Consider the following 24,470-nt stretch of genomic DNA (forward strand, 5'->3'; position numbering starts at 1 on the left):
AATCTGGAAAGAAGCTTTCTGAGAAACTGCTTAGTGTTCCCCTAACTCATCTCACAGAGTTACATCTGTATTTCGTAGATCTCTTTGCTAGCCTTATTTCTGTGGAATCTGAGAACAGATATTTCGGATCCCTTTGAAGACTATAGGGCCAAAGGAAATATCCTCCGATAACAAAGAGAAAGAAGCTTTCTGAGAAACTTCTTTGTGTTTTGTGAAATCATCTCACAGAGTTACAGCTTCCCCTCAAGAAGCCTTTCGCTAAGACAGTTCTTGTGGAATTGGCAAAGTGATATTTGGAAGCCCATAGAGGGGTATGGTGAAAGAGGAAATATCCTCAGATGAAATCTGGAAAGAAGCTTTCTGAGAAACTGCTTAGTGTTATGTTAGTTCATCTCACAGCGTTACATCTGTATTTCTTAGATCTCTTTGCTAGCCTTATTTCTGTGGAATCTGAGATCAGATATTTCGGATCCCTTTGAAGACTATAGGGCCAAAGGAAATATCCTCCGATAAGAAAGAGAAAGAAGCTTTCTGAGAAACTTCTTTGTGTTCTGTGAAATCATCTCACACAGTTACAGCTTTCCCCTCAAGAAGCCTTTCGCTAAGACAGTTCTTGTGGAATTGGCAAAGTGATATTTAGAAGTCGATAGTGGGCTATGGTGTAAAAGGAAATATCCTCAGATGAAATCTGGAAAGAAGCTTTCTGAGAAACTGCTTAGTGTTCTGTTAATTCATCGCACAGAGTTACATCTGTATTTCGTGGATCTCTTTGCTAGCCTTATTTCTGTGGAATCTGAGAACAGATATTTCGGATCCCTTTGAAGACTATAGGGCTAAAGGAAATATCCTCTGATAACAAAGAGAAAGAAGCTTTCTGAGAAACTTCTTTGTGTTCTCTGAAATCATCTCACACAGTTACAGCTTTCCCCACAAGAAGCCTTTCGCTAACACAGTTCTTGTGGAATTGGCAAAGTGATATTTAGAAGTCCATAGAGGGCTATGGTGAAAAAGGAAATATCCTCAGATGAAATCTGGAAAGAAGTTTTCTGAGAAACTGCTTAGTGTTCTGTTAACTCATCTCACAGAGTTACATCTGTATTTCGTGGATCTCTTTGCTAGCCTTATTTCTGTGGAATTTGAGAACAGATATTTCGGATCCCTTTGAAAACTATAGGGCCAAAGGAAATATCCTCCGATAACAAAGAGAAAGAAGCTTTCTGAGAAACTTCTTTGTTTTTTGTGAAATCATCTCACAGAGTTACAGCTTCCCCTCAAGAAGCCTTTCGCTAAGACAGTTCTTGTGGAATTGGCAAAGTGATATTTGGAAGCCCATAGAGGGGTATGGTGAAAGAGGAAATATCCTCAGATGAAATCTGGAAAGAAGCATTCTGAGAAACTGCTTAGTGTTATGTTAGTTCATCTCACAGCGTTACATCTGTATTTCTTAGAGCTCTTTGCTAGCCTCATTTCTGTGGAATCTGAGAACAGATATTTCGGATCCCTTTGAAGACTATAGGGCCAAAGGAAATATCCTCCGATAACAAAGAGATAGAAGCTTTCTGAGAAACTTCTTTGTGTTCTGTGAAATCATCTCACACAGTTACAGCTTTCCCCTCAAGAAGCCTTTCGCTAAGACAGTTCTTGTGGAATTGGCAAAGTGATATTTAGAAGCCGATAGAGGGCTATGGTGTAAAAGGAAATATCCTCAGATGATATCTGGAAAGAAGCTTTCTCAGAAACTGCTTAGTGTTCTGTTAATTCATCTCACAGAGTTACATGTGTATTTCGTGGATCTCTTTGCTAGCCTTATTTCTGTGGAATCTGAGAACGGATATTTCGTTTCCTTTGAAGTCTATAGGGCCTAAGGAAAAATCCTCCGATAACAAAGAGAAAGAAGCTTTCTGAGAAACTTCTTTGTGTTCTGTGTAATCATCTCACAGAGTTACAGCTTTCCCCTCAAGAAGCCTTTCGCTAAGACAGTTCTTGTGGAATTGGCAAAGTGATATTTAGAAGCCGATAGAGGGCTATGGTGTAAAAGGAAATATCCTCAGATGAAATCTGGAAAGAAGCTTTCTGAGATACTGCTTAGTGTTCTGTTAATTCATCTCACAGAGTTACATCTGGATTTCGTGGATCTCTTTGCTAGCCTTATTTCTGTGGAATCTGAGAACAGATATTTCGGATCCCTTTGAAGACTATAGGGCCAAAGGAAATATCCTCCGATATCAAAGAGAAAGAAGCTTTCTGAGAAACTTCTTTGTGTTTTGTGAAATCATCTCACAGAGTTACAGCTTCCCCTCAAGAAGCCTTTCGCTAAGACAGTTCTTGTGGAAATGGCCAAGTGATATTTGGAAGCCCATAGAGGGGTATGGTGAAAAAGGAAATATCCTCAGATGAAATCTGGAAAGAAGCTTTCTGAGAAACTGCTTAGTGTTCTGTTAATTCATCTCACACCGTTACATCTGTATTTCGTAGATCTCTTTGCTAGCCTTATTTCTGTGGAATCTGAGAACAGATATTTCGTTTCCCTTTGAAGTCTATAGGGCCTAAGGAAATATCCTCCGATAACAAAGAGAAAGAAGCTTTCTGAGAAACTTCTTTGTGTTCTGTGTAATCATCTCACAGAGTTACAGCTTTCCCCTCAAGAAGCCTTTCGCTAAGACAGTTCTTGTGGAATTGGCAAAGTGATATTTGGAAGCCCATAGAGGGCTATGGGGAAAAAAGAAATATCCTCAGATGAAATCTGGAAAGAAGCTTTCTGAGAAACTGCTTAGTGTTCTGTTAATTCATCTCACAGAGTTACATGTGTATTTCGTGGATCTCTTTGCTAGCCTTATTTCTGTGGAATCTGAGAACAGATATTTCGGATCCCTTTGAAGACTACAGGGCCAAAGGAAATATCCTCCGATAACAAAGAGAAAGAAGCTTTCTGAGAAACTTCTTTGTGTTCTGTGAAATCATCTCACAGAGTTACAGCTTTCCCCACAAGAAACCTTTCGTTAACACAGTTCTTGTGGAATTGGCGAAGTTATATTTAGAAGTTCATAGAGGGCTAAGGTGAAAAAGGAAATATCCTCAGATGAAATCTGGAAAGAAGCTTTCTGAGAAACTGCTTAGTGTTCCCCTAACTCATCTCACAGAGTTACATCTGTATTTCGTAGATCTCTTTGCTAGCCTTATTTCTGTGGAATCTGAGAACAGATATTTCGGATCCCTTTGAAGACTATAGGGCCAAAGGAAATATCCTCCGATAACAAAGAGAAAGAAGCTTTCTGAGAAACTTCTTTGTGTTTTGTGAAATCATCTCACAGAGTTACAGCTTCCCCTCAAGAAGCCTTTCGCTAAGACAGTTCTTGTGGAATTGGCAAAGTGATATTTGGAAGCCCATAGAGGGGTATGGTGAAAGAGGAAATATCCTCAGATGAAATCTGGAAAGAAGCTTTCTGAGAAACTGCTTAGTGTTATGTTAGTTCATCTCACAGCGTTACATCTGTATTTCTTAGATCTCTTTGCTAGCCTTATTTCTGTGGAATCTGAGATCAGATATTTCGGATCCCTTTGAAGACTATAGGGCCAAAGGAAATATCCTCCGATAAGAAAGAGAAAGAAGCTTTCTGAGAAACTTCTTTGTGTTCTGTGAAATCATCTCACACAGTTACAGCTTTCCCCTCAAGAAGCCTTTCGCTAAGACAGTTCTTGTGGAATTGGCAAAGTGATATTTAGAAGTCGATAGTGGGCTATGGTGTAAAAGGAAATATCCTCAGATGAAATCTGGAAAGAAGCTTTCTGAGAAACTGCTTAGTGTTCTGTTAATTCATCTCACAGAGTTACATCTGTATTTCGTGGATCTCTTTGCTAGCCTTATTTCTGTGGAATCTGAGAACAGATATTTCGGATCCCTTTGAAGACTATAGGGCTAAAGGAAATATCCTCTGATAACAAAGAGAAAGAAGCTTTCTGAGAAACTTCTTTGTGTTCTGTGAAATCATCTCACACAGTTACAGCTTTCCCCTCAAGAAGCCTTTCGCTAAGACAGTTCTTGTGGAATTGGCAAAGTGATATTGGGAAGCCCATAGAGGGCAAAGGTGAAAAAGGAAATATCCTCAGATGAAATCTGGAAAGAAGCTTTCTGAGAAAGTGCTCTGTGATGTGTGACTTCCACTCACAGCGTTACGTCTGTATTTCGTGTATCTCTTTGCTTGCCTTATTTCTGTGGAATCTGAGAACAGATATTTCGGATCCCTTTGAAGACTATAGGGCCAAAGGAAATATCCTCCGATAACAAAGAGAAAGAAGCTTTCTGAGAAACTTCTTTGTGTTTTGTGAAATCATCTCACAGAGTTACAGCTTCCCCTCAAGATGCCTTTCGCTAAGACAGTTCTTGTGGAAATGGCCAAGTGATATTTTGAAGCCCATGGAGGGGTATGGTGAAAAAGGAAATATCCTCAGATGAAATCTGGAAAGAAGCTTTCTGAGAAACTGCTTAGTGTTCTGTTAATTCATCTCACAGAATTACATCTGTATTTCGTAGATCTCTTTGCTAGCCTTATTTCTGTGGAATCTGAGAACAGATATTTCGTTTCCCTTTGAAGTCTATAGGGCCTAAGGAAATATCCTCCGATAACAAAGAGAAAGAAGCTTTCTGAGAAACTTCTTTGTGTTCTGTGTAATCATCTCACAGAGTTACAGCTTTCCCCTCAAGAAACCTTTCGCTAAGACAGTTCTTGTGGAATTGGCAAAGTGATATTTGGAAGCCCATAGAGGGCTATGATGAAAAAAGAAATATTCTCAGATGAAATCTGGAAAGAAGCTTTCTGAGAAACTGCTTAGTGTTCTGTTAATTCATCTCACAGAGTTACATGTGTATTTCCTGGATCTCTTTGCTAGCCTTATTTCTGTGGAATCTGAGAACAGATATTTCGGATCCCTTTGAAGACTATAGGGCCAAAGGAAATATCCTCCGATAACAAAGAGAAAGAAGCTTTCTGAGAAACTTCTTTGTGTTCTCTGAAATCATCTCACACAGTTACAGCTTTCCCCACAAGAAGCCTTTCGCTAACACATTTCTTGTGGAATTGGCAAAGTGATATTTAGAAGTCCATAGAGGGCTATGGTGAAAAAGGAAATATCCTCAGATGAAATCTGGAAAGAAGTTTTCTGAGAAACTGCTTAGTGTTCTGTTAACTCATCTCACAGAGTTACATCTGTATTTCGTGGATCTCTTTGCTAGCCTTATTTCTGTGGAATTTGAGAACAGATATTTCGGATCCCTTTGAAGACTATAGGGCCAAAGGAAATATCCTCCGATAACAAAGAGAAAGAAGCTTTCTGAGAAACTTCTTTGTGTTTTGTGAAATCATCTCACAGAGTTACAGCTTCCCCTCAAGAAGCCTTTCGCTAAGACAGTTCTTGTGGAATTGGCAAAGTGATATTTGGAAGCCCATAGAGGGGTATGGTGAAAGAGGAAATATCCTCAGATGAAATCTGGAAAGAAGCATTCTGAGAAACTGCTTAGTGTTATGTTAGTTCATCTCACAGCGTTACATCTGTATATCTTAGAGCTCTTTGCTAGCCTTATTTCTGTGGAATCTGAGAACAGATGTTTCGGATCCCTTTGAAGACTATAGGGCCAAAGGAAATATCCTCCGATAACAAAGAGATAGAAGCTTTCTGAGAAACTTCTTTGTGTTCTGTGAAATCATCTCACACAGTTACAGCTTTCCCCTCAAGAAGCCTTTCGCTAAGACAGTTCTTGTGGAATTGGCAAAGTGATATTTAGAAGCCGAAAGAGGGCTATGGTGTAAAAGGAAATATCCTCAGATGAAATCTGGAAAGAAGCTTTCTGAGAAACTGCTTAGTGTTCTGTTAATTCATCTCACAGAGTTACATCTGTATTTCGTGGATCTCTTTGCTAGCCTTATTTCTGGGGAATCTGAGAACGGATATTTCGTTTCCTTTGAAGTCTATAGGGCCTAAGGAAAAATCCTCCGATAACAAAGAGAAAGAAGCTTTCTGAGAAACTTCTTTGTGTTCTGTGTAATCATCTCACAGAGTTACAGCTTTCCCCTCAAGAAGCCTTTCGCTAAGACAGTTCTTGTGGAATTGGCAAAGTGATATTTAGAAGCCGATAGAGGGCTATGGTGTAAAAGGAAATATCCTCAGATGAAATCTGGAAAGAAGCTTTCTGAGATACTGCTTAGTGTTCTGTTAATTCATCTCACGGAGTTACATCTGGATTTCGTGGATCTCTTTGCTAGCCTTATTTCTGTGGAATCTGAGAACAGATATTTCGGATCCCTTTGAAGACTATAGGGCCAAAGGAAATATCCTCCGATATCAAAGAGAAAGAAGCTTTCTGAGAAACTTCTTTGTGTTTTGTGAAATCATCTCACAGAGTTACAGCTTCCCCTCAAGAAGCCTTTCGCTAAGACAGTTCTTGTGGAAATGGCCAAGTGATATTTGGAAGCCCATAGAGGGGTATGGTGAAAAAGGAAATATCCTCAGATGAAATCTGGAAAGAAGCTTTCTGAGAAACTGCTTAGTGTTCTGTTAATTCATCTCACACCGTTACATCTGTATTTCGTAGATCTCTTTGCTAGCCTTATTTCTGTGGAATCTGAGAACAGATATTTCGTTTCCCTTTGAAGTCTATAGGGCCTAAGGAAATATCCTCCGATAACAAAGAAAAAGAAGCTTTCTGAGAAACTTCTTTGTGTTCTGTGTAATCATCTCACAGAGTTACAGCTTTCCCCTCAAGAAGCCTTTCGCTAAGACAGTTCTTGTGGAATTGGCAAAGTGATATTTGGAAGCCCATAGAGGGCTATGGGGAAAAAAGAAATATCCTCAGATGAAATCTGGAAAGAAGCTTTCTGAGAAACTGCTTAGTGTTCTGTTAATTAATCTCACAGAGTTACATGTGTATTTCGTGGATCTCTTTGCTAGCCTTATTTCTGTGGAATCTGAGAACAGATATTTCGGATCCCTTTGAAGACTATAGGGCCAAAGGAAATATCCTCCGATAACAAAGAGAAAGAAGCTTTCTGAGAAACTTCTTTGTGTTCTGTGAAATCATCTCACAGAGTTACAGCTTTCCCCACAAGAAACCTTTCGTTAACACAGTTCTTGTGGAATTGGCGAAGTTATATTTAGAAGTTCATAGAGGGCTAAGGTGAAAAAGGAAATATCCTCAGATGAAATCTGGAAAGAAGCTTTCTGAGAAACTGCTTAGTGTTCCCCTAACTCATCTCACAGAGTTACATCTGTATTTCGTAGATCTCTTTGCTAGCCTTATTTCTGTGGAATCTGAGAACAGATATTTCGGATCCCTTTGAAGACTATAGGGCCAAAGGAAATATCCTCCGATAACAAAGAGAAAGAAGCTTTCTGAGAAACTTCTTTGTGTTTTGAGAAATCATCTCACAGAGTTACAGCTTCCCCTCATGAAGCCTTTCGCTAAGACAGTTCTTGTGGAATTGGCAAAGTGATATTTGGAAGCCCATAGAGGGGTATGGTGAAAGAGGAAATATCCTCAGATGAAATCTGGAAAGAAGCTTTCTGAGAAACTGCTTAGTGTTATGTTAGTTCATCTCACAGCGTTACATCTGTATTTCTTAGATCTCTTTGCTAGCCTTATTTCTGTGGAATCTGAGATCAGATATTTCGGATCCCTTTGAAGACTATAGGGCCAAAGGAAATATCCTCCGATAAGAAAGAGAAAGAAGCTTTCTGAGAAACTTCTTTGTGTTCTGTGAAATCATCTCACACAGTTACAGCTTTCCCCTCAAGAAGCCTTTCGCTAAAACAGTTCTTGTGGAATTGGCAAAGTGATATTTAGAAGTCGATAGTGGGCTATGGTGTAAAAGGAAATATCCTCAGATGAAATCTGGAAAGAAGCTTTCTGAGAAACTGCTTAGTGTTCTGTTAATTCATCTCACAGAGTTACATCTGTATTTCGTGGATCTCTTTGCTAGCCTTATTTCTGTGGAATCTGAGAACAGATATTTCGGATCCCTTTGAAGACTATAGGGCTAAAGGAAATATCCTCTGATAACAAAGAGAAAGAAGCTTTCTGAGAAACTTCTTTGTGTTCTGTGAAATCATCTCACACAGTTACAGCTTTCCCCTCAAGAAGCCTTTCGCTAAGACAGTTCTTGTGGAATTGGCAAAGTGATATTGGGAAGCCCATAGAGGGCAAAGGTGAAAAAGGAAATATCCTCAGATGAAATCTGGAAAGAAGCTTTCTGAGAAAGTGCTCTGTGATGTGTGACTTCCACTCACAGAGTTACGTCTGTATTTCGTGTATCTCTTTGCTTGCCTTATTTCTGTGGAATCTGAGAACAGATATTTCGGATCCCTTTGAAGACTATAGGGCCAAAGGAAATATCCTCCGATAACAAAGAGAAAGAAGCTTTCTGAGAAACTTCTTTGTGTTTTGTGAAATCATCTCACAGAGTTACAGCTTCCCCTCAAGATGCCTTTCGCTAAGACAGTTCTTGTGGAAATGGCCAAGTGATATTTGGAAGCCCATGGAGGGGTATGGTGAAAAAGGAAATATCCTCAGATGAAATCTGGAAAGAAGCTTTCTGAGAAACTGCTTAGTGTTCTGTTAATTCATCTCACAGAATTACATCTGTATTTCGTAGATCTCTTTGCTAGCCTTATTTCTGTGGAATCTGAGAACAGATATTTCGTTTCCCTTTGAAGTCTATAGGGCCTAAGGAAATATCCTCCGATAACAAAGAGAAAGAAGCTTTCTGAGAAACTTCTTTGTGTTCTGTGTAATCATCTCACAGAGTTACAGCTTTCCCCTCAAGAAACCTTTCGCTAAGACAGTTCTTGTGGAATTGGCAAAGTGATATTTGGAAGCCCATAGAGGGCTATGATGAAAAAAGAAATATTCTCAGATGAAATCTGGAAAGAAGCTTTCTGAGAAACTGCTTAGTGTTCTGTTAATTCATCTCACAGAGTTACATGTGTATTTCCTGGATCTCTTTGCTAGCCTTATTTCTGTGGAATCTGAGAACAGATATTTCGGATCCCTTTGAAGACTATAGGGCCAAAGGAAATATCCTCCGATAACAAAGAGAAAGAAGCTTTCTGAGAAACTTCTTTGTGTTCTCTGAAATCATCTCACAGAGTTACAGCTTTCCCCACAAGAAGCCTTTCGCTAACACAGTTCTTGTGGAATTGGCAAAGTGATATTTAGAAGTCCATAGAGGGCTATGGTGAAAAAGGAAATATCCTCAGATGAAATCTGGAAAGAAGTTTTCTGAGAAACTGCTTAGTGTTCTGTTAACTCATCTCACAGAGTTACATCTGTATTTCGTGGATCTCTTTGCTAGCCTTATTTCTGTGGAATTTGAGAACAGATATTTCGGATCCCTTTGAAGACTATAGGGCCAAAGGAAATATCCTCCGATAACAAAGAGAAAGAAGCTTTCTGAGAAACTTCTTTGTGTTTTGTGAAATCATCTCACAGAGTTACAGCTTCCCCTCAAGAAGCCTTTCGCTAAGACAGTTCTTGTGGAATTGGCAAAGTGATATTTGGAAGCCCATAGAGGGGTATGGTGAAAGAGGAAATATCCTCAGATGAAATCTGGAAAGAAGCATTCTGAGAAACTGCTTAGTGTTATGTTAGTTCATCTCACAGCGTTACATCTGTATTTCTTAGAGCTCTTTGCTAGCCTTATTTCTGTGGAATCTGAGAACAGATGTTTCGGATCCCTTTGAAGACTATAGGGCCAAAGGAAATATCCTCCGATAACAAAGAGATAGAAGCTTTCTGAGAAACTTCTTTGTGTTCTGTGAAATCATCTCACACAGTTACAGCTTTCCCCTCAAGAAGCCTTTCGCTAAGACAGTTCTTGTGGAATTGGCAAAGTGATATTTAGAAGCCGAAAGAGGGCTATGGTGTAAAAGGAAATATCCTCAGATGAAATCTGGAAAGAAGCTTTCTGAGAAACTGCTTAGTGTTCTGTTAATTCATCTCACAGAGTTACATCTGTATTTCGTGGATCTCTTTGCTAGCCTTATTTCTGGGGAATCTGAGAACGGATATTTCGTTTCCTTTGAAGTCTATAGGGCCTAAGGAAAAATCCTCCGATAACAAAGAGAAAGAAGCTTTCTGAGAAACTTCTTTGTGTTCTGTGTAATCATCTCACAGAGTTACAGCTTTCCCCTCAAGAAGCCTTTCGCTAAGACAGTTCTTGTGGAATTGGCAAAGTGATATTTAGAAGCCGATAGAGGGCTATGGTGTAAAAGGAAATATCCTCAGATGAAATCTGGAAAGAAGCTTTCTGAGATACTGCTTAGTGTTCTGTTAATTCATCTCACGGAGTTACATCTGGATTTCGTGGATCTCTTTGCTAGCCTTATTTCTGTGGAATCTGAGAACAGATATTTCGGATCCCTTTGAAGACTATAGGGCCAAAGGAAATATCCTCCGATATCAAAGAGAAAGAAGCTTTCTGAGAAACTTCTTTGTGTTTTGTGAAATCATCTCACAGAGTTACAGCTTCCCCTCAAGAAGCCTTTCGCTAAGACAGTTCTTGTGGAAATGGCCAAGTGATATTTGGAAGCCCATAGAGGGGTATGGTGAAAAAGGAAATATCCTCAGATGAAATCTGGAAAGAAGCTTTCTGAGAAACTGCTTAGTGTTCTGTTAATTCATCTCACACCGTTACATCTGTATTTCGTAGATCTCTTTGCTAGCCTTATTTCTGTGGAATCTGAGAACAGATATTTCGTTTCCCTTTGAAGTCTATAGGGCCTAAGGAAATATCCTCCGATAACAAAGAAAAAGAAGCTTTCTGAGAAACTTCTTTGTGTTCTGTGTAATCATCTCACAGAGTTACAGCTTTCCCCTCAAGAAGCCTTTCGCTAAGACAGTTCTTGTGGAATTGGCAAAGTGATATTTGGAAGCCCATAGAGGGCTATGGGGAAAAAAGAAATATCCTCAGATGAAATCTGGAAAGAAGCTTTCTGAGAAACTGCTTAGTGTTCTGTTAATTAATCTCACAGAGTTACATGTGTATTTCGTGGATCTCTTTGCTAGCCTTATTTCTGTGGAATCTGAGAACAGATATTTCGGATCCCTTTGAAGACTATAGGGCCAAAGGAAATATCCTCCGATAACAAAGAGAAAGAAGCTTTCTGAGAAACTTCTTTGTGTTTTGTGAAATCATCTCACAGTGATACAGCTTCCCCTCAAGAAGCCTTTCGCTAAGACAGTTCTTGTGGAAATGGCCAAGTGATATTTGGAAGCGCATAGAGGGATATGGTGAAAAAGGAAATATCCTCAGATGAAATCTGGAAAGAAGCTTTCTGAGAAACTGCTTAGTGTTCTGTTAATTCATCTCACACCGTTACATCTGTATTTCGTAGATCTCTTTGCTAGCCTTATTTCTGTGGAATCTGAGAACAGATATTTCGTTTCCCTTTGAAGTCTATAGGGCCTAAGGAAATATCCTCCGATAACAAAGAGAAAGAAGCTTTCTGAGAAACTTCTTTGTGTTTTGTGTAATCATCTCACAGAGTTACAGCTTTCCCCTCAAGAAGCCTTTCGCTAAGACAGTTCTTGTGGAATTGGCAAAGTGATATTTGGAAGCCCTTAGAGGGCTATGGGGAAAAAAGAAATATCCTCAGATGAAATCTGGAAAGAAGCTTTCTGAGAAACTGCTTAGTGTTCTGTTAATTCATCTCACAGAGTTACATGTGTATTTCGTGGTTCTCTTTGCTAGCCTTATTTCTGTGGAATCTGAGAACAGATATTTCGGATCCCTTTGAAGACTATAGGGCCAGAGGAAATATCCTCCGATAACAAAGAGAAAGAAGCTTTCTGAGAAACTTCTTTGTGTTCTGTGAAATCATCTCACACAGTTACAGCTTTCCCCACAAGAAGCCTTTCGCTAAGACAGTTCTTGTGGAATTGGCAAAGTGATATTTAGAAGCCGATAGAGGGCTATGGTGAAAAAGGAAATATCCTCAGATGAAATCTGGAAAGAAGCTTTCTGAGAAACTGCTTAGTGTTCTGTTAATTCATCTCACAGAGTTACATCTGTATTTCGTGGATCTCTTGGCTAGCCTTATTTCTGTGGAATCTGAGAACAGATATTTCGGATCCCTTTGAAGACTATAGGGCCAAAGGAAATATCCTCCGATAACAAAGAGAAAGAAGCTTTCTGAGAAACTTCTTTGTGTTTTGTGAAATCATCTCACAGAGTTACAGCTTCCCCTCAAGAAGCCTTTCGCTAAGACAGTTCTTGTGGAAATGGCCAAGTGATATTTGGAAGCCCATAGAGGGGTATGTTGAAAAAGGAAATATCCTCAGATGAAATCTGGAAAGAAGCTTTCTGAGAAACTGCTTAGTGTTCTGTTAATTCATCTCACACCGTTACATCTGTATTTCGTAGATCTCTTTGCTAGCCTTATTTCTGTGGAATCTGAGAACAGATATTTCGTTTCCTTTGAAGTCTATAGGGCCGAAGAAAATATCCTCCGATAACAAAGAGAAAGAAGCTTTCTGAGAAACTTCTTTGTGTTCTGTGTAATCATCTCACAGAGTTACAGCTTTCCCCTCAAGAAGCCTTTCGCTAAGACAGTTCTTGTGGAATTGGCAAAGTGATATTTAGAAGCCGATAGAGGGCTATGGTGTAAAAGGAAATATCCTCAGATGAAATCTGGAAAGAAGCTTTCTGAGAAACTGCTTAGTGTTCTGTTAATTCATCTCACAGAGTTACATCTGTATTTCGTGGATCTCTTTGCTAGCCTTATTTCTGTGGAATCTGAGAACAGATATTTCGGATCCCTTTGAAGACTATAGGGCCAAAGGAAATATCCTCCGATAACAAAGAGAAAGAAGCTTTCTGAGAAACTTCTTTGTGTTCTGTGAAATCATCTCACAGAGTTACAGCTTTCCCCACAAGGAGCCTTTCGCTAACACAGTTCTTGTGGAACTGGCAAAGTGATATTTAGAAGTCCATAGAGGGCTATGGTGAAAAAGGGAATATCCTCAGATGAAATCTGGAAAGAAGCTTTCTGAGAAACTGCTTAGTGTTCCCTTAACTCATCTCACAGAGTTACATCTGGATTTCGTGGATCTCTTTGCTAGCCTTATTTCTGTGGAATTTGAGAACAGATATTTCGGATCCCTTTGAAGACTATAGGGCCAAAGGAAATATCCTCCGATAACAAAGAGAAAGAAGCTTTCTGAGAAACTTCTTTGTGTTTTGTGAAATCATCTCACAGAGTTACAGCTTCCCCTCAAGAAGCCTTTCGCTAAGACAGTTCTTGTGGAATTGGCAAAGTGATATTTGGAAGCCCAAAGAGGGGTATGGTGAAAGAAGAAATATCCTCAGATGAAATCTGGAAAGAAGCTTTCTGAGAAACTGCTTAGTGTTATGTTAGTTCATTTCACAGCGTTACATCTGTATTTCTTAGATCTCTTTGCTAGCCTTATTTCTGTGGAATCTGAGAACAGATATTTCGGATCCCTTTGAAGACTATAGGGCCAAAGGAAATATCCTCCGATAACAAAGAGAAAGAAGCTTTCTGAGAAACTTCTTTGTGTTCTGTGAAATCATCTCACAGAGTTACAGCTTTCCCCTCAAGAAGCCTTTCGCTAAGACAGTTCTTGTGGAATTGGCAAAGTAATATTTAGAAGTCGATAGTGGGCTATGGTGTAAAAGGAAATATCCTCAGATGAAATCTGGAAAGAAGCTTTCTGAGAAACTGCTTAGTGTTCTGTTAATTCATCTCACAGAGTTACATCTGTATTTCGTGGATCTCTTTGCTAGCCTTATTTCTGTGGAATCTGAGAACAGATATTTCGGATCCCTTTGAAGAGTATAGGGCTAAAGGAAATATCCTCTGATAACAAAGAGAAAGAAGCTTTCTGAGAAACTTCTTTGTGTTCTGTGAAATCATCTCACACAGTTACAGCTTTCCCCTCAAGATGCCTTTCGCTAAGACAGTTCTTGTGGAATTGGCAAAGTGATATTGGGAAGCCCATAGAGGGCAAAGGTGAAAAAGGAAATATCCTCAGATGAAATCTGGAAAGAAGCTTTCTGAGAAAGTGCTCTGTGATGTGTGACTTCCACTCACAGAGTTACGTCTGTATTTCGTGTATCTCTTTGCTTGCCTTATTTCTGTGGAATCTGAGAACAGATATTTCGGATCCCTTTGAAGACTATAGGGCCAAAGGAAATATCCTCCGATAACAAAGAGAAAGAAGCTTTCTGAGAAACTTCTTTGTGTTTTGTGAAATCATCTCACAGAGTTACAGCTTCCCCTCAAGATGCCTTTCGCTAAGACAGTTCTTGTGGAAATGGCCAAGTGATATTTGGAAGCCCATGGAGGGGTATGGTGAAAAAGGAAATATCCTCAGATGAAATCTGGAAAGAAGCTTTCTGAGAAACTGCTTAGTGTTCTGTTAATTCATCTCACAGAATTACATCTGTATTTCGTAGATCTCTTTGCTAGCCTTATTTCTGTGGAATCTGAGAACAGATATTTCGTTTCCCTTTGAAGTCTATAGGGCCTAAGGAAATATCCTCCGATAACAAAGAGAAAGAAGCTTTCTGAGAAACTTCTTTGTGTTCTGTGTAATCATCTCACAGAGTTACAGCTTTCCCCTCAAGAAACCTTTCGCTAAGACAGTTCTTGTGGAATTGGCAAAGTGATATTTGGAAGCCCATAGAGGGCTATGATGAAAAAAGAAATATTCTCAGATGAAATCTGGAAAGAAGCTTTCTGAGAAACTGCTTAGTGTTCTGTTAATTCATCTCACAGAGTTACATGTGTATTTCCTGGATCTCTTTGCTAGCCTTATTTCTGTGGAATCTGAGAACAGATATTTCGGATCCCTTTGAAGACTATAGGGCCAAAGGAAATATCCTCCGATAACAAAGAGAAAGAAGCTTTCTGAGAAACTTCTTTGTGTTCTCTGAAATCATCTCACACAGTTACAGCTTTCCCCACAAGAAGCCTTTCGCTAACACAGTTCTTGTGGAATTGGCAAAGTGATATTTAGAAGTCCATAGAGGGCTATGGTGAAAAAGGAAATATCCTCAGATGAAATCTGGAAAGAAGTTTTCTGAGAAACTGCTTAGTGTTCTGTTAACTCATCTCACAGAGTTACATCTGTATTTCGTGGATCTCTTTGCTAGCCTTATTTCTGTGGAATTTGAGAACAGATATTTCGGATCCCTTTGAAGACTATAGGGCCAAAGGAAATATCCTCCGATAACAAAGAGAAAGAAGCTTTCTGAGAAACTTCTTTGTGTTTTGTGAAATCATCTCACAGAGTTACAGCTTCCCCTCAAGAAGCCTTTCGCTAAGACAGTTCTTGTGGAATTGGCAAAGTGATATTTGGAAGCCCATAGAGGGGTATGGTGAAAGAGGAAATATCCTCAGATGAAATCTGGAAAGAAGCATTCTGAGAAACTGCTTAGTGTTATGTTAGTTCATCTCACAGCGTTACATCTGTATTTCTTAGAGCTCTTTGCTAGCCTTATTTCTGTGGAATCTGAGAACAGATGTTTCGGATCCCTTTGAAGACTATAGGGCCAAAGGAAATATCCTCCGATAACAAAGAGATAGAAGCTTTCTGAGAAACTTCTTTGTGTTCTGTGAAATCATCTCACACAGTTACAGCTTTCCCCTCAAGAAGCCTTTCGCTAAGACAGTTCTTGTGGAATTGGCAAAGTGATATTTAGAAGCCGAAAGAGGGCTATGGTGTAAAAGGAAATATCCTCAGATGAAATCTGGAAAGAAGCTTTCTGAGAAACTGCTTAGTGTTCTGTTAATTCATCTCACAGAGTTACATCTGTATTTCGTGGATCTCTTTGCTAGCCTTATTTCTGGGGAATCTGAGAACGGATATTTCGTTTCCTTTGAAGTCTATAGGGCCTAAGGAAAAATCCTCCGATAACAAAGAGAAAGAAGCTTTCTGAGAAACTTCTTTGTGTTCTGTGTAATCATCTCACAGAGTTACAGCTTTCCCCTCAAGAAGCCTTTCGCTAAGACAGTTCTTGTGGAATTGGCAAAGTGATATTTAGAAGCCGATAGAGGGCTATGGTGTAAAAGGAAATATCCTCAGATGAAATCTGGAAAGAAGCTTTCTGAGATACTGCTTAGTGTTCTGTTAATTCATCTCACGGAGTTACATCTGGATTTCGTGGATCTCTTTGCTAGCCTTATTTCTGTGGAATCTGAGAACAGATATTTCGGATCCCTTTGAAGACTATAGGGCCAAAGGAAATATCCTCCGATATCAAAGAGAAAGAAGCTTTCTGAGAAACTTCTTTGTGTTTTGTGAAATCATCTCACAGAGTTACAGCTTCCCCTCAAGAAGCCTTTCGCTAAGACAGTTCTTGTGGAAATGGCCAAGTGATATTTGGAAGCCCATAGAGGGGTATGGTGAAAAAGGAAATATCCTCAGATGAAATCTGGAAAGAAGCTTTCTGAGAAACTGCTTAGTGTTCTGTTAATTCATCTCACACCGTTACATCTGTATTTCGTAGATCTCTTTGCTAGCCTTATTTCTGTGGAATCTGAGAACAGATATTTCGTTTCCCTTTGAAGTCTATAGGGCCTAAGGAAATATCCTCCGATAACAAAGAGAAAGAAGCTTTCTGAGAAACTTCTTTGTGTTCTGTGTAATCATCTCACAGAGTTACAGCTTTCCCCTCAAGAAGCCTTTCGCTAAGACAGTTCTTGTGGAACTGGCAAAGTGATATTTGGAAGCCCATAGAGGGCTATGGGGAAAAAAGAAATATCCTCAGATGAAATCTGGAAAGAAGCTTTCTGAGAAACTGCTTAGTGTTCTGTTAATTAATCTCACAGAGTTACATGTGTATTTCGTGGATCTCTTTGCTAGCCTTATTTCTGTGGAATCTGAGAACAGATATTTCGGATCCCTTTGAAGACTATAGGGCCAAAGGAAATATCCTCCGATAACAAAGAGAAAGAAGCTTTCTGAGAAACTTCTTTGTGTTTTGTGAAATCATCTCACAGTGTTACAGCTTCCCCTCAAGAAGCCTTTCGCTAAGACAGTTCTTGTGGAAATGGCCAAGTGATATTTGGAAGCCCATAGAGGGGTATGGTGAAAAAGGAAATATCCTCAGATGAAATCTGGAAAGAAGCTTTCTGAGAAACTGCTTAGTGTTCTGTTAATTCATCTCACACCGTTACATCTGTATTTCGTAGATCTCTTTGCTAGCCTTATTTCTGTGGAATCTGAGAACAGATATTTCGTTTCCCTTTGAAGTCTATAGGGCCTAAGGAAATATCCTCCGATAACAAAGAGAAAGAAGCTTTCTGAGAAACTTCTTTGTGTTCTGTGTAATCATCTCACAGAGTTACAGCTTTCCCCTCAAGAAGCCTTTCGCTAAGACAGTTCTTGTGGAATTGGCAAAGTGATATTTGGAAGCCCTTAGAGGGCTATGGGGAAAAAAGAAATATCCTCAGATGAAATCTGGAAAGAAGCTTTCTGAGAAACTGCTTAGTGTTCTGTTCATTCATCTCACAGAGTTACATGTGTATTTCGTGGTTCTCTTTGCTAGCCTTATTTCTGTGGAATCTGAGAATAGATATTTCGGATCCCTTTGAAGACTATAGGGCCAAAGGAAATATCCTCCGATAACAAAGAGAAAGAAGCTTTCTGAGAAACTTCTTTGTGTTCTGTGAAATCATCTCACAGAGTTACAGCTTTCCCCACAAGAAGCCTTTCGCTAACACAGTTCTTGTGGAATTGGCAAAGTGATATTTGGAAGCCCATAGAGGGGTATGGTGAAAGAGGAAATATCCTCAGATGAAATCTGGAAAGAAGCTTTCTGAGAAACTGCTTAGAGTTATGTTAGTTCATCTCACAGCGTTACATCTGTATTTCTTAGATCTCTTTGCTAGCCTTATTTCTGTGGAATCTGAGAACAGATATTTCGGATCCCTTTGAAGACTATAGGGCCAAAGGAAATATCCTCCGATAACAAAGAGAAAGAAGCTTTCTGAGAAACTTCTTTGTGTTCTGTGAAATCATCTCACAGAGTTACAGCTTTCCCCACAAGAAGCCTTTCGCTAACACAGTTCTTGTGGAATTGGCAAAGTGATATTTGGAAGCCCATAGAGGGCTATGATGAAAAAAGAAATATCCTCAGATGAAATCTGGAAAGAAGCTTTCTGAGAAACTGCTTAGTGTTCTGTTAATTCATCTCACAGAGTTACATGTGTATTTCGTGGATCTCTTTGCTAGCCTTATTTCTGTGGAATCTGAGAACAGATATTTCGGATCCCTTTGAAAACTATAGGGCCAAAGGAAATATCCTCCGATAACAAAGAGAAAGAAGCTTTCTGAGAAACTTCTTTGTGTTCTGTGAAATCATCTCACACAGTTACAGCTTTCCCCACAAGAAGCCTTTCGCTAAGACAGTTCTTGTGGAATTGGCAAAGTGATATTTAGAAGCCGATAGAGGGCTATGGTGAAAAAGGAAATATCCTCAGATGAAATCTGGAAAGAAGCTTTCTGAGAAACTGCTTAGTGTTCCGTTAACTCATCTCACAGAGTTACATCTGGATTTCGTGGATCTCTTTGCTAGCCTTATTTCTGTGGAATCTGAGAACAGATATTTCGGATCCCTTTGAAGACTATAGGGCCAAAGGAAATATCCTCCGATAACAAAGAGAAAGAAGCTTTCTGAGAAAATTCTTTGTGTTCTGTGAAATCATCTCACAGAGTTACAGCTTCCCCTCAAGAAGCCTTTCGCTAAGACAGTTCTTGTGGAATTGGCAAAGTGATATTTGGAAGCCCAAAGAGGGGTATGGTGAAAGAAGAAATATCCTCAGATGAAATCTGGAAAGAAGCTTTCTGAGAAACTGCTTAGTGTTATGTTAGTTCATTTCACAGCGTTACATCTGTATTTCTTAGATCTCTTTGCTAGCCTTATTTCTGTGGAATCTGAGAACAGATATTTCGGATCCCTTTGAAGACTATAGGGCCAAAGGAAATATCCTCCGATAACAAAGAGAAAGAAGCTTTCTGAGAAACTTCTTTGTGTTCTGTGAAATCATCTCACAGAGTTACAGCTTTCCCCTCAAGAAGCCTTTCGCTAAGACAGTTCTTGTGGAATTGGCAAAGTGATATTTAGAAGCCGATAGAGGGCTATGGTGTAAAAGGAAATATCCTCAGATGAAATCTGGAAAGAAGCTTTCTGAGAAACTGCTTAGTGTTCTGTTAACTCATCTCACTGATTTACATCTGTATTTCGTGGATCTCTTTGCTAGCCTTATTTCTGTGGAATTTGAGAACAGATATTTCGGATCCCTATGAAGACTATAGGGCCAAAGGAAATATCCTCCGATAACAAAGAGAAAGAAGCTTTCTGAGAAACTTCTTTGTGTTTTCTGAAATCATCTCACAGAGTTACAGCTTCCCCTCAAGAAGACTTTCGCTAAGACAGTTCTTGTGGAATTGGCAAAGTGATATTTGGAAGCCCATAGAGGGGTATGGTGAAAGAGGAAATATCCTCAGATGAAATCTGGAAAGAAGCTTTCTGAGAAACTGCTTAGTGTTATGTTAGTTCATCTCACAGCGTTACTTCTGTATTTCTTAGATCTCTTTGCTAGCCTTATTTCTGTGGAATCTGAGAACAGATATTTCGGATCCCTTTGAAGACTATAGGGCCAAAGGAAATATCCTCCGATAAGAAAGAGAAAGAAGCTTTCTGAGAAACTTCTTTGTGTTCTGTGAAATCATCTCACACAGTTACAGCTTTCCCCTCAAGAAGCCTTTCGCTAAGACAGTTCTTGTGGAATTGGCAAAGTGATATTTAGAAGCCGATAGAGGGCTATGGTGTAAAAGGAAATATCCTCAGATGAAATCTGGAAAGAAGCTTTCTGAGAAACTGATTAGTGTTCTGTTAATTAATCTCACAGAGTTACATGTGTATTTCGTGGATCTCTTTGCTAGCCTTATTTCTGTGGAATCTGAGAACAGATATTTCGGATCCCTTTGAAGACTATAGGGCCAAAGGAAATATCCTCCGATAACAAAGAGAAAGAAGCTTTCTGAGAAACTTCTTTGTGTTCTGTGAAATCATCTCACACAGTTACAGCTTTCCCCTCAAGAAGCCTTTCGCTAAGACAGTTCTTGTGGAATTGGCAAAGTGATATTTGGAAGCCCATAGAGGGCTATGGTGAAAAAGGAAATATCCTCAGATGAAATCTGGAAAGAAGCTTTCTGAGAAAGTGCTCTGTGATGTGTGACTTCCCCTCACAGAGTTACATCTGTATTTCGTGTATCTCTTTGCTTGCCTTATTTCTGTGGAATCTGAGAACAGATATTTCGGATCCCTTTGAAGACTATAGGGCCAAAGGAAATATCCACCGATAACAAAGAGAAAGAAGCTTTCTGAGAAACTTCTTTGTGTTTTGTGAAATCATCTCACAGAGCTACAGCTTCCCCTCAGAAGCCTTTCGCTAAGACAGTTCTTGTGGAAATGGCCAAGTGATATTTGGAAGCCCATAGAGGGGTATGGTGAAAAAGGAAATATCCTCAGATGAAATCTGGAAAGAAGCTTTCTGAGAAACTGCTTAGTGTTCTGTTAATTCATCTCACAGAGTTACATCTGTATTTCGTGGATCTCTTTGCTAGCCTTATTTCTGTGGAATTTGAGAACAGATATTTCGGATCCCTTTGAAGTCTATAGTGCCAAAGGAAATATCCTCCGATAACAAAGAGAAAGAAGCTTTCTGAGAAACTTCTTTGTGTTCTGTGAAATCATCTCACAGAGTTACAGCTTTCCCCTCAAGAAGCCTTTCGCTAAGACAGTTCTTGTGGAATTGGCAAAGTGATATTTAGAAGCCCATAGAGGGCAATGGTGAAAAAGGAAATATCCTCCGTTGAAATCTGGAAAGAAGCTTTCTAAGAAACTGCTTAGTGTTCTGTTAATTCATCTCACAGAGTTACATCTGCATTTCGTGGATCTCTTTGCTAGCCTTATTCCTGTGGAATCTGAGAACAGAAATTTCGGATCCCTTTGAAGACTATAGGGCCAAAGGAAATAACCTCCGATAACAAAGAGGAAGAAGCTTTCTGAGAAACTTCTTTGTGTTCTGTGAAATCATCTCACAGAGATACAGCTTTCCCCTCAAGAAGCCTTTCGCAAAGACAGTTCTTGTGGAATTGGCAAAGTGATATTTGGAAGCCCATAGAGGGCTATGGTGAAAAAGGAAATATCCTCAGATGAAATCTGGAAAGGAGTTTTCTGAGAAACTGCTTAGTGTTCTGTTAATTCATCTCACGGAGTTGCATCTGTATTTCGTGGATCTCTTTTCTAGCCTTATTTCTGTGGAATCTGAGAACAGATATTTCGGATCCCTTTGAAGACTATAGGGCCAAAAGGAAATACCCTGCGATAACAAAGAGAAAGAAGCTTTCTGAGAAACTTCTTTCTATTCTTTGAAATCATCTCACAGAGTTACAGCTTTCCCCTCAAGAAGCCTTTCGCTAAGACAGTTCTTGTGGAATTGGCAAAGTGATATTTGGAAGCCCATAGAGGGCTATGTTGAAAAAGGAAATATCCTCAGATGAAATCTGGAAAGAAGCTTTCTGAGAAACTGCTTAGTGTTCTGTTAATTCATCTCACAGAGTTACATGTGTATTTCGTGGATCTCTTTGCTAGCCTTATTTCTGTGGAATCTGAGAACAGATATTTCGGATCCCTTTGATGACCATAGGGCCAAAGAAAATATCTTCCGATAACAAAGAGAAAGAAGGTTTCTGAGAAACTTCTTTGTGTTCTGCGAAATCATCTCACAGAGTTACAACTTTCCCCTCAATAAGCCTTTCCCTAAAACAGTTCTTATGGAATTAGCAAAGTGATATTTGGAAGCCCATAGAGGGCTATGGTGAAAAAGGAAATATCCTCAGATGAAATCTGGAAACAAGCTTTCTGAGAAATTGCTTAGTGTTATGTTAATTCATCTCACAGAGTTACATCTGTATTTCGTAGATCTCTTTGCTAGCCTTATTTCTGTGGTATCTGAGAACAGATATTTCGGATCCCTTTGAAGACTATAGGGCCAAAGGAAATATCCTCCGATAACAAAGAGAAAGAAGCTTTGTGAGAACCTTCTTTGTGTTCTGTGAAATCATCTCACAGAATTACAGCTTTACCTTCAAGAAGCCTTTCGCTAACACAGTTCTTGTGGAATTGGCAAAGTGATATTTGGAAGCCCATAAAGGGCTATGGTGAAAAAGGAAATATCCTCAGATGAAATCTGGAAAGGAGCTTTCTGAGAAACTGCTTAGTGTTCTGTTAATTCATCTCACAGAGTTGCATCTGTATTTCGTGGATCTCTTTGCTAGCCTTATTTCTGTGGAATCTGAGAACAGATATTTCGGATCCCTTTGAAGACTATAGGGCCAAAAGGAAATATCCTCCGATAACAAAGAGAAAGAAGCTTTCTGAGAAACTCCTTTCTATTCTTTGAAATCATCTCACAGAGTTACAGCTTTCCACTCAAGAAGCCTTTCGCTAAGACAGTTCTTGTGGAATTGGCAAAGTGATATTTGGAAGCCCATTGAGGGCTATGGTGAAAAAGGAATTATCCTTAGATGAAATCTGGAAAGAAGCTTTCTGAGAAATTGCTCTGTAATGTGTGACTTCCACTCACAGAGTTACATCTGTATTTCGTGGATCTCTTTTCTAGCCTTATTTCTGTGGAATCTGAGAACAGATATTTCGTATCCCTTTGAAGACTATAGGGCCAAAGGAAATATCCTCCGATAACAAAGAGAAGGAAGCTTTCTGAGAAACTTCTTTGTGTTCTGTGAAATCATCTCACAGAGTTACAGCTTTACCCTCAAGAAGCCTTTCGCTAACACAGTTCTTGTGGAATTGGCAAAGTGATATTTGGAAGCCCATAGAGGGCTATGTTGAAAAAGGAAATATCCTCAGATGAAATCTGGAAAGAAGCTTTCTGAGAAACTGCTCTGTGATGTGTGACTTCCACTCACAGAGTTACAACTGTATTTCGTGGATATCTTTGCTAGCCTTATTTCTCTGGAATCTGAGAACTGATATTTCGGATCCCTTTGAACACTATAGGGTCAAAGGAAATATCTTCGATAACAAAGAGAAAGAAGGTTTCTGAGAAACTTCTTTGTGTTCTGTGAAATCATCTCACAGAGTTACAGCTTTCCCCTCAATAAGCCTTTCCCTAAGACAGTTCTTATGGAATTGGCAAAGTGATATTTGGAAGCCCATAGAGGGCTATGGTGAAAAAGGAAATATCCTCAGATGAAATCTGGAAAGAAGCTTTCTGAGAAATTGCTTAGTGTTATGTTAATTCATCTCACAGAGTTACATCTGTATTTCGTAGATCTCTTTGCTAGCCTTATTTCTGTGGTATCTGAGAACAGATATTTCGGATCCCTTTGAAGACTATAGGGCCAAAGGAAATATCCACCGATAACAAAGAGAAAGAAGCTTTCTGAGAACCTTCTTTGTGTTTTGTGAAATCATCTCACAGAATTACAGCTTTACCCTCAAGAAGCCTTTCGCTAACACAGTTCTTGTGGAATTGGCAAAGTGATATTTGGAAGCCCATAGAGGGCTATGTTGAAAAAGGAAATATCCTCAGATGAAATCTGGAAAGAAGCTTTCTGAGAAACTGCTCTGTGATGTGTGATTTCCACTCACTGAGTTACATGTGTATTTCGTGGATCTCTTTGCTAGCCTTATTTCTGTGGAATCTGCGAACAGATATTTCGGATCCCTTTGAAGACTATAGGGCCAAAGGAAATATCCTCCGATAACAAAGAGAAAGAAGCTTTCTGAGAAACTTCTTTGTGTTCTGTGAAATCATCTCACAGAGTTACAGCTTTCCCCTCAAGAAGCCTTTCGCTAAGACAGTTCTTGTGGAATTGGAAAAGTGATATTTGGAAGCTCATAGAGGGCTATGGTGAAAAAGGAAATATCCTCAGATGAAATCTGGAAAGAAGCTTTCTGAGAAACTGCTCTGTGATGTGTGACTTCCATTCACAGAGTTACATCTGTATTTCGTGGATCTCTTTGCTAGCCTTATTTCTGTGGAATCTGAGAACAGATATTTCGGATCCCTTTGAAGACTATAGGGCCAAAGGAAATATCCTCCGATAACAAAGAGAAAGAAGCTTTCTGAGAAACTTCTTTGTGTTTTGTGAAATCATCTCACAGAGTTACAGCTTCCCCTCAAGATGCCTTTCGCTAAGACAGTTCTTGTGGAAATGGCCAAGTGATATTTGGAAGCCCATGGAGGGGTATGGTGAAAAAGGAAATATCCTCAGATGAAATCTGGAAAGAAGCTTTCTGAGAAACTGCTTAGTGTTCTGTTAATTCATCTCACAGAATTACATCTGTATTTCGTAGATCTCTTTGCTAGCCTTATTTCTGTGGAATCTGAGAACAGATATTTCGTTTCCCTTTGAAGTCTAT

Source organism: Macaca nemestrina, chromosome 2 (assembly GCF_043159975.1).
Source record: "Macaca nemestrina isolate mMacNem1 chromosome 2, mMacNem.hap1, whole genome shotgun sequence".
NCBI classification, from domain to species: Eukaryota; Metazoa; Chordata; class Mammalia; order Primates; family Cercopithecidae; genus Macaca; species Macaca nemestrina.